The sequence below is a fragment of the Squalius cephalus genome, assembly GCF_949319135.1.
Source record: "Squalius cephalus genome assembly, chromosome: 22".
Taxonomy (NCBI): Eukaryota; Metazoa; Chordata; class Actinopteri; order Cypriniformes; family Leuciscidae; genus Squalius; species Squalius cephalus.
Window position 1 is genome coordinate 13,267,568 of NC_137143.1, and position 12,813 is coordinate 13,280,380.

Genomic DNA, 12,813 nt, shown 5'->3' on the forward strand with positions numbered 1-12,813 from the left:
CGCTCTACACTATCATCAGGACGGATATCTTGGATTATTTTTCTTAATTAGGTGAGTGCATACGATTATTTGTTGTTGCGTCGGCGATACTCTGTGCTTCACGGTACTATCCGGTGGCTGGTTTCGACCGCGCTTAGGTTGCGTTCACCACAAACCTATGACGTTATATCTGTTTCATATAAATATATATTTGTATTATCATCTTCGATTCATCGCATAAGTTACTCGCCGTAGTGCTAGTCATTGAATGCCTCGCGGTTCTATCCGAAGTATGTTGTTCCCTGCTTCAGTTTGCAATTTAGCGACCCCTAGAGGCAATGTGCCTCTATTTAAGTAGAGCATGTGCTGTTCAGCCATTTTGTTATCAGGCATTTGAGAGAGCACACGGATGAATTCCATCTCCATTCATGTTTTACCCTTTAAAAGGCATTGTCTGTAAGTGTTTTCTAAAATCAATGTTATGAAAGTTCTTTGGTGTTTTGTCATATAACGTAGTGTTGTATTTGAATATGTTAGATGTGTGTACAAATTTAACTATGAATGTTGTCTATGCTATTATGTATGCTATGCTATCTATGTTTAGAAGGGATGTTTTAGAAGATGTTTATACTCAAAGTGTCTAGTAAAGTTAATGTATTTCTATTGTTGTTTTTTGCAGTTTTACACCGCTTCCATTAAATGAAATTCAAGTCAACTCTGTCTTGGGTACTTTTTGGAGGAGTGTTAAGCTTGCTGCATAGCTATGTATCAGTACACATAGTGAGGACAGTAAAGTAAAAAGACACCATACTTAAGGATTTAATGTGAACTGGAGATACATCGTCTTCTCTCAAGAAAAATGTCGAATTCCAATTCAATAAGTGTCGATCCAGGAGACCTAGAGGTTAGGTCAGAATGTGCTGCATCATCTTCGTCATCCTCTTCACGAAGATCAAGCAAGTCTACAAGCAGCATAGCGGCTGCACAAGCCCGTGCCAAAGCAGAAGGAGCACGTAAAAGAGCAGCTTTCGCAAAACGAGAGATTGAGATGCAAGTTGAGAAAGCACGCATTGAAGCTACGTTAAATGCTCTGAAGGAAGAGTGTGAGGCTGAGGCTGCCTCAGCAGAAGCTGAAGTGTTTGAGGCATTTGTTAAATCAGAAAGGGGTGAATCTGAACAGAGAGAAGGTCATGCTTCATCAATCCACCAGTCCATCGAACGTACTGGAGAATATGTCCGAAATCACTTTGCTCCTGTAGACGAGAATCATCCTCAACCTGCAGGTGTGTATAGCCCCAACCATTACTCACAGCACCATGCAGACTTTGTCAGTCAGCCTCCAAGCACAGCAAAGGTTAATTCCACAGATGTTTCAGAACTGGCTGCTTATTTAACACGTAGAGATCTTATTACTACGGGACTTAAAGTGTTTGATGATCAACCTGCCAGTTATCTGTCATGGAAATCCAGCTTCAACAATGCAGTAGAGGGGTTGAATCTCAAACCTAGTGAAGAGTTAGATCTCATAATCAAGTGGATTGGTGGGGAGTCACTACAGCATGTCAAACGTATCCGAGCTGTTCATGTAAATAATCCAGCTGCGGGCCTGGATATGGTCTGGCAGAGGCTTGACAGAAGTTATGGTTCTCCTGAAGCCATTGAAGCTTTCCTGTTCTCCAGACTTCACGATTTCCCCAAACTTTCAATCAAAGACAGCAAGAAGCTGCAAGAGCTCAGTGACTTACTTTTTGAAATATTAGCAGCAAAGAAAGAAGGTTATCTTCCTGGGCTCAACTTTCTTGACACAGCGAGAGGAATAAATCCAATTTTAGAGAAATTACCTCACAGCATTCAAGAGCAATGGATGAGTAAGGGGTCTTACTACAAAAGAGAGCATTGTGTTTCATATCCTCCTTTTTCGTTTTTTGTCGACTTTGTCTCTCAACAGGCAGAGATGCGGAATGATCCCAGTTTTTTCCTCTACACTCCCAGCACTGGCCCTTTCAGAGTTGAGAAGCAACATCTCACCAAAGTATGGAAACCGAAGGCCTCCTTCTCAGTGAACAGAACAGAGGTAGAAAACTTTGGAAAATTCTCTCTAGAGCACTTAAATGAGGATCCAGATAAACAATGCCCTCTTCACAAAAGACCTCATTCTCTAAAAAAGTGTAGAGCTTTCAGAAGTAAACCACTAGTAGAACGAAAGCATTTTTTGTCACAGCATTTTATATGCTTTAGATGTTGTTCTTCAAGAGCCCATCAAGCAAAGGACTGTAGAGCTGTAGTGTATTGTGAGGAATGTAATAGTGATTGACACATCTCAGCTCTTCATGCAGGACCAGCACCTTGGATTATGGAAGATTCTTCTACACCAGTGGATGATCATGGTGGGGAGCAAAGTGAAAGTGCAGCAGTTGCCACTACCTCCATGTGTACTGAAGTGTGTGGAGGAGGACTCAATGGTAAATCCTGCTCTAAAATCTGTCTTGTAAATGTCTATCCAAAGGGTCATCCCGAAAAGAAAGTAAGAATGTATGTGCTATTGGATGACCAGAGTAATGTGTCGCTGGCTAGATCAGCTTTCTTTGATGTTTTTAAAATCCAAGGCGCTGCTTGTCCATATACACTTAAGACTTGCTCTGGAACGGCAGATGCTGCAGGGAGGAGAGCAAGTGGTTTCATTGTGGAGTCGGCAGATGGAGAAGTCCGCTTATCAATACCAACTCTCACCGAATGTGACTTAATTCCTAACAACAGGGATGAAATCCCAACTCCAGAAGCTGCACGCAGTTATACCCATCTTAACCCCCTGAGGTCGGCAATCACGCCGGCGTGATCTGCTCGTTTTTTTTATATCAGTGCAAAATACTCTGTTGATTTTGATTTTACATACTTGTGTTGTACATCATTCAAAGCTGTTAAATGTCTTCTTTTATTTGTGTACACTCATAATAAAAACAAAATGTTGTGTTTTTCGTAAAACAAAGAAAATAAACATGATGCGCGTTCTGCCGTCTCTCTCAATGTGAAACTCATTCTGAAACGCGACAGAAAATGACCTGTAACTCAGCGAATGTTTGTCACACAGACTTGAAACGCATGTCTATACAACGCTTGGAATCTCTATTTTTAAAGTATGTAAATTATATAAAAAACAAATATTATATTTTTAAGTAATCCATACGAAAGCAGCGGCATGTACAGTTTCTCAAACGCGTCCTAATTAACTATAATGTGACCACACCCACGCGCGCACTAGCGATTGACATGCAAATAATCCATGCGGAGAAACGCAGACCTGTAAACGCCCTCATCACCTCAAAACAAAGAAGCAGAGACTTCGTAACTTACTCTTCTCTGCTTTCATCGAGTTTGGACGACTGTAAGCTGTGCTGTGCTGTGCTGTTTACCTTGAATTTACCTCGGATTTACCTCAGAAGAACGCGATTTGAAGATGAGACGATTTTTAAGGTAAGACATGTTAAACTGGTCGTGCCAGATTAAAATGTATGTTATGAAATGAGTTTGGAGTAAAAACATGAACTAAGCCTAATGTCATATATGTACATGTATATATAGACAGAAACATGAAATGTGAACTAGAATGGTAGGCAACCTTTCAGTGCTTGTATACATGTTCGACACGAGGATGTTTTTATATTCTATAATAAAACACAGCATGGTAAAAGTAGGCTAGTATGTATATATATATGTGTGTGTGTGTGTGTGTATTCTGTACATTTTAAAAAGCTATTTTAACCTGAAAAATCTAAAATGTATTCCCCAAATTGTGCAGCATAGTTTCTCTTGATATCAGCATGTTCACAGCTGTTTTGTTGTTGTTTTTAGAGGAACAAGATGCCACTGAATAAGTCCTGCTGACTTCAACATTCACATAAGTCTCCATCCATGAACATGCTAAAGTGAAAAATCAAACACCATGGAAATGAAAGGTATGTACTATGTTTCAGGAATGGCACAAAGGTGTGTGACAGTTCAAGTCTCTGTCTTAAGTTCAATGTGTTAAATAATGTGTTTTTTGTCATTTGTGTATCTTTGGATTATGTTGTGTTGTAAATAAATTAAAAACAATCAAAAAGCCATTCTTTTTTAAATCTCCTCATTCTTTGTGCAAGGTTGCTCAGAATGGCAGGGCCTGATGGCTCCTAATAGGGCCATTAGGGAGTGTCTTTGTCTTTCTCAGGTGAGAAAACCTTACATATTAATGAGGTGATCCGCCCCTTCGAATAAAGCTTTCTAACACAAAACACGTCTTAGAAATCTTAAATCAATATATTGTCTTATCTGAATGAGCAGTCAGGGTGATTTTCACATAGTTTTGAAGCAAATATTCTAGGCTACGTGATACAATTTTCAAAAGTCTTATGAAGAAATAATCAGTATGGGTTTCATGAGCTTATTTCAGTGACAATTGTTTTTTGTTTTTTCACAAACCACGAATAAATGTTATTATCTCAAAACTACAAACTTTTATATACTTGCTGCTGATATATTATTGTAGCAGAGTTTGTGCTGAATACAGTGTAATCAGACTTTAGCCATGAAAATGTCACAAGTAACAGAAATAAGCACAAATGTCAGAGCATGTCAGAACACCTCCAGGGCCCAGAAAACAGCCCAGACCCCAGAGGGTTAAGTAGAGCATGTGCTGTTCAGCCATTTTGTTATCAGGCATTTGAGAGAGCACACGGATGAATTCCATCTCCATTCATGTTTTACCCTTGAAAAGGCATTGTCTGTAAGTGTTTTCTAAAATCAATGTTATGAAAGTTCTTTGGTGTTTTGTCATATAACGTAGTGTTGTATTTGAATATGTTAGATGTGTGTACAAATTTAACTATGAATGTTGTCTATGCTATTATGTATGCTATGCTATCTATGTTTAGAAGGGATGTTTATACTCAAAGTGTCTAGTAAAGTTAATGTATTTCTATTGTTGTTTTTTGCAGTTTTACACCGCTTCCATTAAATGAAATTCAAGTCAACTCTGTCTTGGGTACTTTTTGGAGGAGTGTTAAGCTTGCTGCATAGCTATGTATCAGTACACATAGTGAGGACAGTAAACGAAGGCAGATTTGACTTTTACGTTTCTTGTGAGAGCGTGTCATGTTATAGAATTTTCGGTTCTATCCGAAGATTTTTTCGAACTGCTCAGTAGGTGCTATTACAGTTTAAGTGCCTACGGTGCTAACCGAGGATGTGTTATTGACGGAGTCATGGATCATAGCTCTCTCATCTCCGTTTCAAGTTGCAAATTGTGTCCGAATACGCTTCTTCCCGACGACGGGCACGATTGATGCCCATCATGTTTAGGCGCTCAACATCTGAAGGAGGCCCTGACTGATCCGTGTTTGCATTGTAGTATGCTACCGATGTCAGAGAGACAGCTTTGCCTTGCTGAGTTAGACAGTAACTCGCCTGTTACCCTCGCACAACAGCCGCGACGCGCTCAAAAGCGTCATGCGTCAGCAGCTAGCAGCGCCTGGCAAGAAGAAATCTGTACCACACAAAGACAGTTCAGAACACTTGTTATCGAAGACTGTAGCTTCTCTCTCTTCAGAAATGATTGAGATGAAACGTCTTCTTCAGTCTCTACAATCCCCAGTGTCGGCCCCACATACTGAGAACACACCAGTGGATGAGAGTGATTTCCAACCCCCACATGATATAGATTTTGACGCTCTCTCCATGAGCGCGTCTAATTCTCATTTTCTCGATGAAGAATCGGTGGAACCTGCCATACAACCCACCCTCCCAAACGATGTTTTTTCTAACCTATATGCTACAGGTGGTTCAAGCGGTGGGTCTGTACATTCATCGAGTGCAGGCCCATCTGCTCCAGACGATGTGTTATCGGTTCTGCAGATGGCGGTGGCTCGTTTGGGTCTTGACAAATCACCTGTCCAACCCATTCAAACCAATGTGTTCTTCAGACAAGCTGCTGATAGTAATGTGTTCGCAATGCCACCGTGTAAGGATTTTGTGACAGAATTCTCCAGTGCACTTACCAGTCCCAATGTGCCTAGGAGGAGGTCAAAGACAGCCCGCACTCTTGCAGCAATGGCTGAGGCTGACTCCATTGGGGTAGGACGGGCACCTGAAATTGAACAGCCGGTTGCAGCTTTGGTGGTATCACCAGATGAGGCTCTAAGAGGCAATGTACACTGCCCGAGTGCACAATGTGGACGTACTGACACTTTCTTGAAGAAGGCATACGAGTCGGTAGCCTATATAACTCGAGCTGAGAATACTATCTGCCAGTTGCTTCTTGCCTGCAATAACACATTAGAGTCAGCGAGCGTTGACGCTTCTGCATCTCAGTTCTTACAGACGGCTCTGTTGACTATGGGTCATGTGACTCGGGAACTTGGGACACTAACAGCTCGGCGTCAGGTATGGCTTGCTCAGGCAAGGTTACCTGAAGATTGTAAGAAGACACTGAGAGAACTGCCAATTGTACCAGGACATCTTTTTGGCCCCAATGTTTCGGAGGTATTGGAAAAGAGAATGAAGTTGTCAGAAGCCACACGACAACTGACTCAGGTTCCATGAACACCACCTTTTAGAATGCCTTTGACTCCGGCTCACCCACGCTATCCGAGCTCGGAGCATCGAGTGCGACAGCAGAACGTTTCTCAGCTTCAGGCTCCACAGCGGCATAGAGGGGCTGAGGAGGCCCAGGGGCGCCGCCCTTTTCACCGTCACCAGCAGGGGAGACCACGTCAGCGCCCCCCCACAGGTCCTAAAGGCAGAGGCCAAAAACCCTGAAGCTATGGGGCCGGCGGTCGGTTGTTTCACTGTGCAGCATCTACATTACTGGGAAAATTCAGTGTCCGACCCCTGGGTTCTGGCGACTTTGAGCAGGGGATACACTCTGCAATTCCGACGCCGGCCTCCCAAGTTTTCAAGAATCTTTCCGACAGTTGTCAAAGATGTAACCAGTTCAATGGCCCTTTCCTTAGAAATTCATTCACTGTTACTGAAAGGAGCCATAGAAAAAGTTCTTCCCCTCAATCAGAGGGACGGGTTTTACTCCACGTACTTCCTTGTTCCAAAGAAAGATGGCAGTTTTCGTCCAGTTCTGGACCTGAGGCGCCTAAACGTGTTCTTAAAGTCTCTTCCTTTCCGAATGTTACGCACAGTCGACGTTCTTCGATCTGTGACGAAAGGAGACTGGTTCGTGAGTGTGGACTTGAAGGACGCTTACTTCCATTTTCCCGTTGCTCCCCACCACAGGAAGTTTCTAAGATTCAGCTTTCAGAATCAAGCCTATCAGTTCAGAGTTCTACCATTCGGTCTATCTCTGGCTCCTCGTGTTTTCACAAGATGCATGAGTGCGGCCCTGACTCCTCTTTGGTCCAAGGGCATGAGGATTCTGCCCTACTTAGACGATTGGCTGCTCTGTGCCCCAACAAGACGACATGCGTTACACAACACCAGGATTGTGCTGGAGCATATCCAGAAGTTGGGCCTAACTGTAAACGACACAAAGAGTCATCTGGTCCCAGAACAGACCATAACCTTCATAGGAATAACACTCAATTCAATCACAATGTCTGCCACATTGTCTCACGCACGAACAGACAATATTTGTCAGCTACTGACTCGTTTCGGTCAGGGGACAAAACTTCCTTATGGGGTCCTTCTGCAACTAATGGGGATGTTAGCTGCCGCAACATCCGTGATCCCCTTGGGCTTGCTTCACCTCAGGCCTCTTCAGAGGTGGACACCTTGAAGGCAGTGTACTTAGCTCTACAACACTTCTTACCAAACCTGATGGGTCGTCATGTGCTTGTCCGGTCCGACAACACATCGACGGTCTTTTATTTGAATCATCAGGGCGGCACCAGGTCTCTTGCATCTTTACTGCTAACTCGCAAGATCCTCACATGGTCTCAGGGCCGGCTGGCCTCAATAAGGGCAGTTCATCTCCCGGGATTGGACAATCAAGTGGCGGAAGCTCTGTCCAGGGATCTGCTGCTCCCGGGGGAATGGAGACTTCACCCGGATGTAGTACAGTTGATTTGGCAACGGTTTGGCAAGGCAGAGGTCGACCTGTTTGCATCGGAAATGACCACTCATTGCCGCTGGTGGTTCGCGAGAGCCGAGACGTCCAGCCCATTGGGACAGGATGCATTAGCCCACGAGTGGCCGAGTTGCCTGTTGTATGCGTTCCCTCCATTTCCACTTCTGTGGGAAACATTACATTGTGTATTCCTATACAAGCACAGGGTGCTTTTAGTGGCACCTCGATGGCCATCCAGGCCATGGTTTCCTCTCCTTCTGAGTCTGTTACAAGGCGAACCATGGCAGCTTCCCACCAGACGGGACCTTCTTTCTCAGATGCACGGCCGTGTTTGGCACCCAGATCCAACTCGTCTTCAGCTCTGGGTTTGGCCCTTGGGTCCAGATCACAGTTTATGGATTGTGAACCGGCAGTAGTGAACACTATCGGCAACGCTAGGGCTCCTTCGACACGACAGCTTTACAACACTTCTTACCAAACCTGATGGGTCGTCATGTGCTTGTCCGGTCCGACAACACATCGACGGTCTTTCATTTGAATCATCAGGGCGGCACCAGGTCTCTTGCATCTTTACTGCTAACTCGCAAGATCCTCACATGGTCTCAGGGCCGGCTGGCCTCAATAAGGGCAGTTCATCTCCCGGGATTGGACAATCAAGTGGCGGAAGCTCTGTCCAGGGATCTGCTGCTCCCGGGGGAATGGAGACTTCACCCGGATGTAGTACAGTTGATTTGGCAACGGTTTGGCAAGGCAGAGGTCGACCTGTTTGCATCGGAAATGACCACTCATTGCCGCTGGTGGTTCGCGAGAGCCGAGACGTCCAGCCCATTGGGACAGGATGCATTAGCCCACGAGTGGCCGAGTTGCCTGTTGTATGCGTTCCCTCCATTTCCACTTCTGTGGGAAACATTACATTGTGTATTCCTATACAAGCACAGGGTGCTTTTAGTGGCACCTCGATGGCCATCCAGGCCATGGTTTCCTCTCCTTCTGAGTCTGTTACAAGGCGAACCATGGCAGCTTCCCACCAGACGGGACCTTCTTTCTCAGATGCACGGCCGTGTTTGGCACCCAGATCCAACTCGTCTTCAGCTCTGGGTTTGGCCCTTGGGTCCAGATCACAGTTTATGGATTGTGAACCGGCAGTAGTGAACACTATCGGCAACGCTAGGGCTCCTTCGACACGACAGCTTTATGCTGCTCGTTGGAGGATATTTTCTTCTTGGTGCGGAGATCAAGGAATTGACCCAGTTCACTGTACTGTGCCGACAGTTTTGAGTTTCTTGCAGCATCTATTTGATGACAACAGAGCGGCCTCCACTTTAAAAGTTTATGTTGCTGCCATATCTGCTTATCATGACCCGGTTGCTGGTGCTTCCCTTGGGTCTCATAACCTTGTTTGTAGTTTTCTGAAGGGAGCAAGGCGCTTAAAGCCCGTTCGTTCTACTCCTTTTCCTGTGTGGGACTTACCGCTTGTTCTAGAGTCCCTTTGTGCACCACCATTTGAGCCGTTAGATGTTGCAGATATTAAGTGGTTGTCCTTAAAAGTGTCTTTTTTGTTGGCCGTTGCTTCCACTAGACGTGTTGGTGAACTTCATGCCTTGTCAGTGAGTGGATTGTGTTTACACTGGTTACCAGAGGATTCTGGGGTCATTCTTCGGCCTAATCCAGCCTTTCTCCCTAAAGTTTTGTTACCACAATTTGTGAATCAGTCTATTCATCTGGCTGCTTTTCAGCCGCCTTTCAATCACTCAGATACAGATGGGGGGAGGTCTCATCTTCTGTGTCCTGTACGAGCTTAAAGTGCTATGTTAAGTCTACCGCTTCTTTCAGACAGACAGATCAGTTATTTGTTTGTTATGGTGAGGTACGCAAGGGTGCATCTTTGTCCAAACAGAGACTATCATGCTGGATTGTCGAGACGATAAAGTTGGCGTATAATAGATCTCATCAACCCTTACCAGTGGGTGTTACTTGTCACTCCACTAGGGCCGTGTCTTCGTCTTGGGCCACTTTACGGGGAGTTTCCTTGGCGGATGTTTGCGAAGCTGCTACCTGGTCTTCTCCATGTACCTTTGCGCGGTTCTACAAGGTTAACGTGGCTGCTTCCCATGATGTGAGCTCTGCAGTCCTTCTGGAGCAACCCTGATGTTTGCAGGTGGGTGGCATTCCTCATGACTGTGTTGATATGCGTCATCCACTAGTGCTTTGCACTGCCTCTGGCGGTCAGTAGGAATGAAACAGAACGCTAGTTACATATGTAACTGTGGTTCTGTGAATTCCGGATGACCGCCAGAGTCCCTCGTCACTCGGAATGCGCGAGAAAGCATTCTGAGGCTGGGCACCGAGTCGCTGTGGGTTATATCCTCGCGTCTCGGTCTGCGTCATGACGTGACTTTGTTGTTATATTCTTCTCGATCTATCTAGCTGGCGCAGCGATTATCCACTAGTGCTTTGCACTGCCTCTGGCGGTCATCCGGAATTCACAGAACCACAGTTACATACGTAACTAGCATTTTCCTACTTCTTGAAACTTTTAGTTTTATAAATAGGGACAATCTTTAAAGGATGAAAAAAAAAATGTTTTGGTCAACACATTAAAAATAACATTTAAATATGATATTATAGCTTTGAAGTGCTGGAAAAAGATGTGTAGGCTACAGTTATAACCACAGTATACCATAGTTACAGTTAGTATTACTACATTAAATCCAAGGTGAATGTTGCTGATCTGTGGACCTAAAGCCTTCTATAACTTGTTCGTTCATGGCACGATGTTTCTCCTGGTTTCCACGTCAGCTCTGTTTGATCTGATATGGTTTATAACAGAGAATTCTGCGTCAAATCTGAATGTTTCTCACTGGATCTCGCAGCAATGTTATTAATTCAGTCGCGAACGCAATGGATTTCTTCACTGGATCTCCACGATGTAACTGTTTCCTGTGATCGGCCCGCGACTGGCGAGAGAAGCTCTCTATTATTGGTTCGAACTATTTAACGGTCTGTGAAGCAGAATGAGTAGCGCAGTTTTCTCCCACTTTCATTTTGTTTTGATTTATTAACATGTCACGGCATACTCTATACTTGAGGCTGAGATGTGTCTAACTAGCGTATTGTGTTTAAACTGCGAAATGCCTGCACTGTCTGCAAACTTCGTTTTCCCCGCAGTTCTGGGGTAGCGACTGCAACATTTGCAGCTCATGGAGTTCGTCACCTTACAGTACCTCAACCAGCTGAATTCTCGTAGCCAGTCTTCCCGAAAATGGTGGGTTCGGGCCTTTATCACCTAATAAAACCTCTGACTCTGAATCATCATCCAACTGTGTCTGTCTGTGACATTGATATTTGTCTCCGTCTCCTTCCCACGGACGTTTACGCGCGCTCGATTATATCTAGGACCCTCCCCTTCCACACATTAGCCAGTTACAGTGGCCATTCCCTATTCTTCTCACACTCATTGGCCTGCCACACATTCCGGATTCATTGACACGCCCCTTCCACGTTTAACGTAAAAAAAAAAAAAAAAAAACTGGTCGCACACTCTTAAATTTTGGTCGCAAAATGCGACCATTTGGTCGCAGTCTGGAGCCCTGAATTAGAGGGTGCAGAAAGTGTTGTAAATGCTGAAAGATTTGGTATTTTCAGTCATGAGAATCATCTACATTGTGACTTAGATTTAATCAACTGAAAACAGTGTCTGTCATCAGATTCATCTACATTGTGACTTAGATTTAATCAACTGAAAACAGTGTCTGTAAAGGTGTGAACCAAATGGCCCACAGTCATATGGCCCATACAGACAAATGACCCATAGAAACTGATGGGTGTGAAACCACATTGCTCAAGGTAGATTGTAGTATAGATCGATCTCCTGTGGGAGGTCCTAACAGTTTTCCTTTGTTTGTAGCCCTTTTGTCTTCATGTATAAAGTTCTGTCTCAGACACAGAACGTTGGGTTAAGATTGTTAAAGGGCGACATGCTAACATCGCTGCTGAAGGACTGCTACACTACAAACCTTCAATAAATTCTTCTCCCGACAAGAACTCTGGTCAAGCTTACTTATTTTATGTATTGGAGAAATCTAATACATTGGCGAGCCACCCAAACCACTGCTCTGCCAAATACACCAAAATCTAACAATGCCTTGTATACACGTACAGATCATTTGTAACAGAAAAGTAAGTGTTCGACACAATGATGTGTAAACGCATGAATAAATAATTTACAACACTTTCTGCATCCCCTAATCTAAAGTGTAAACTATTCATCACTTGTAAATGTGTTACACATCATTCATAGATATTATGCCTTATTGATTCTTGAAGTGGTAATCTACGAATGATGTGTAACACATTTACAAGTATTGAATAGTTTACACTTTAGATTAGGGGATGCAGACAGTGTTGTAAATGATTTATTCATGCATTTACACGTCTATAACAGGTGTTGAACACTGTAGTGTGTAAGTGCAGTGTAAGTGACTGGTGAGGGTATAGACAGCTGTCTTCTGTAGTGTGTAGTGTAGTGTGTACTGCAGTGTAAGTGCTGACTGGTGAGGGTATAAACAGCTGTCTTCTCTGAAACACATGGAGTCTTTAACCACTGTGCACCTGATGTGAGCAGAACATAAAAAAATGTTTTAACATAATTTATTTAACATTTATGAAACGCAGTCATGTTTTGTAAATTATTAGTTAATCATTAACTAATCAACTGTAAATGACATAACTGAATCTACAAAACATACATAAAATAATTAACATATCACTTATTAATAATTTATGAA

The 12,813-nt window shown here is 43.7% G+C and overlaps 1 long non-coding RNA gene across 1 annotated transcript in view; it reads left to right on the forward strand.

Annotated features, from left to right (window-relative positions):
* The first annotated feature begins 417 nt into the window (after positions 1-417).
* Positions 418-12,813, forward strand: part of LOC307150368 — a 487,229-nt gene continuing 474,833 nt past the window's right edge. Inside the window, exon 1 of the long non-coding RNA XR_013819705.1 lies at positions 418-1,262. This is a non-coding gene — a long non-coding RNA (uncharacterized lncRNA). The remainder of the gene's footprint in view (positions 1,263-12,813) is intronic.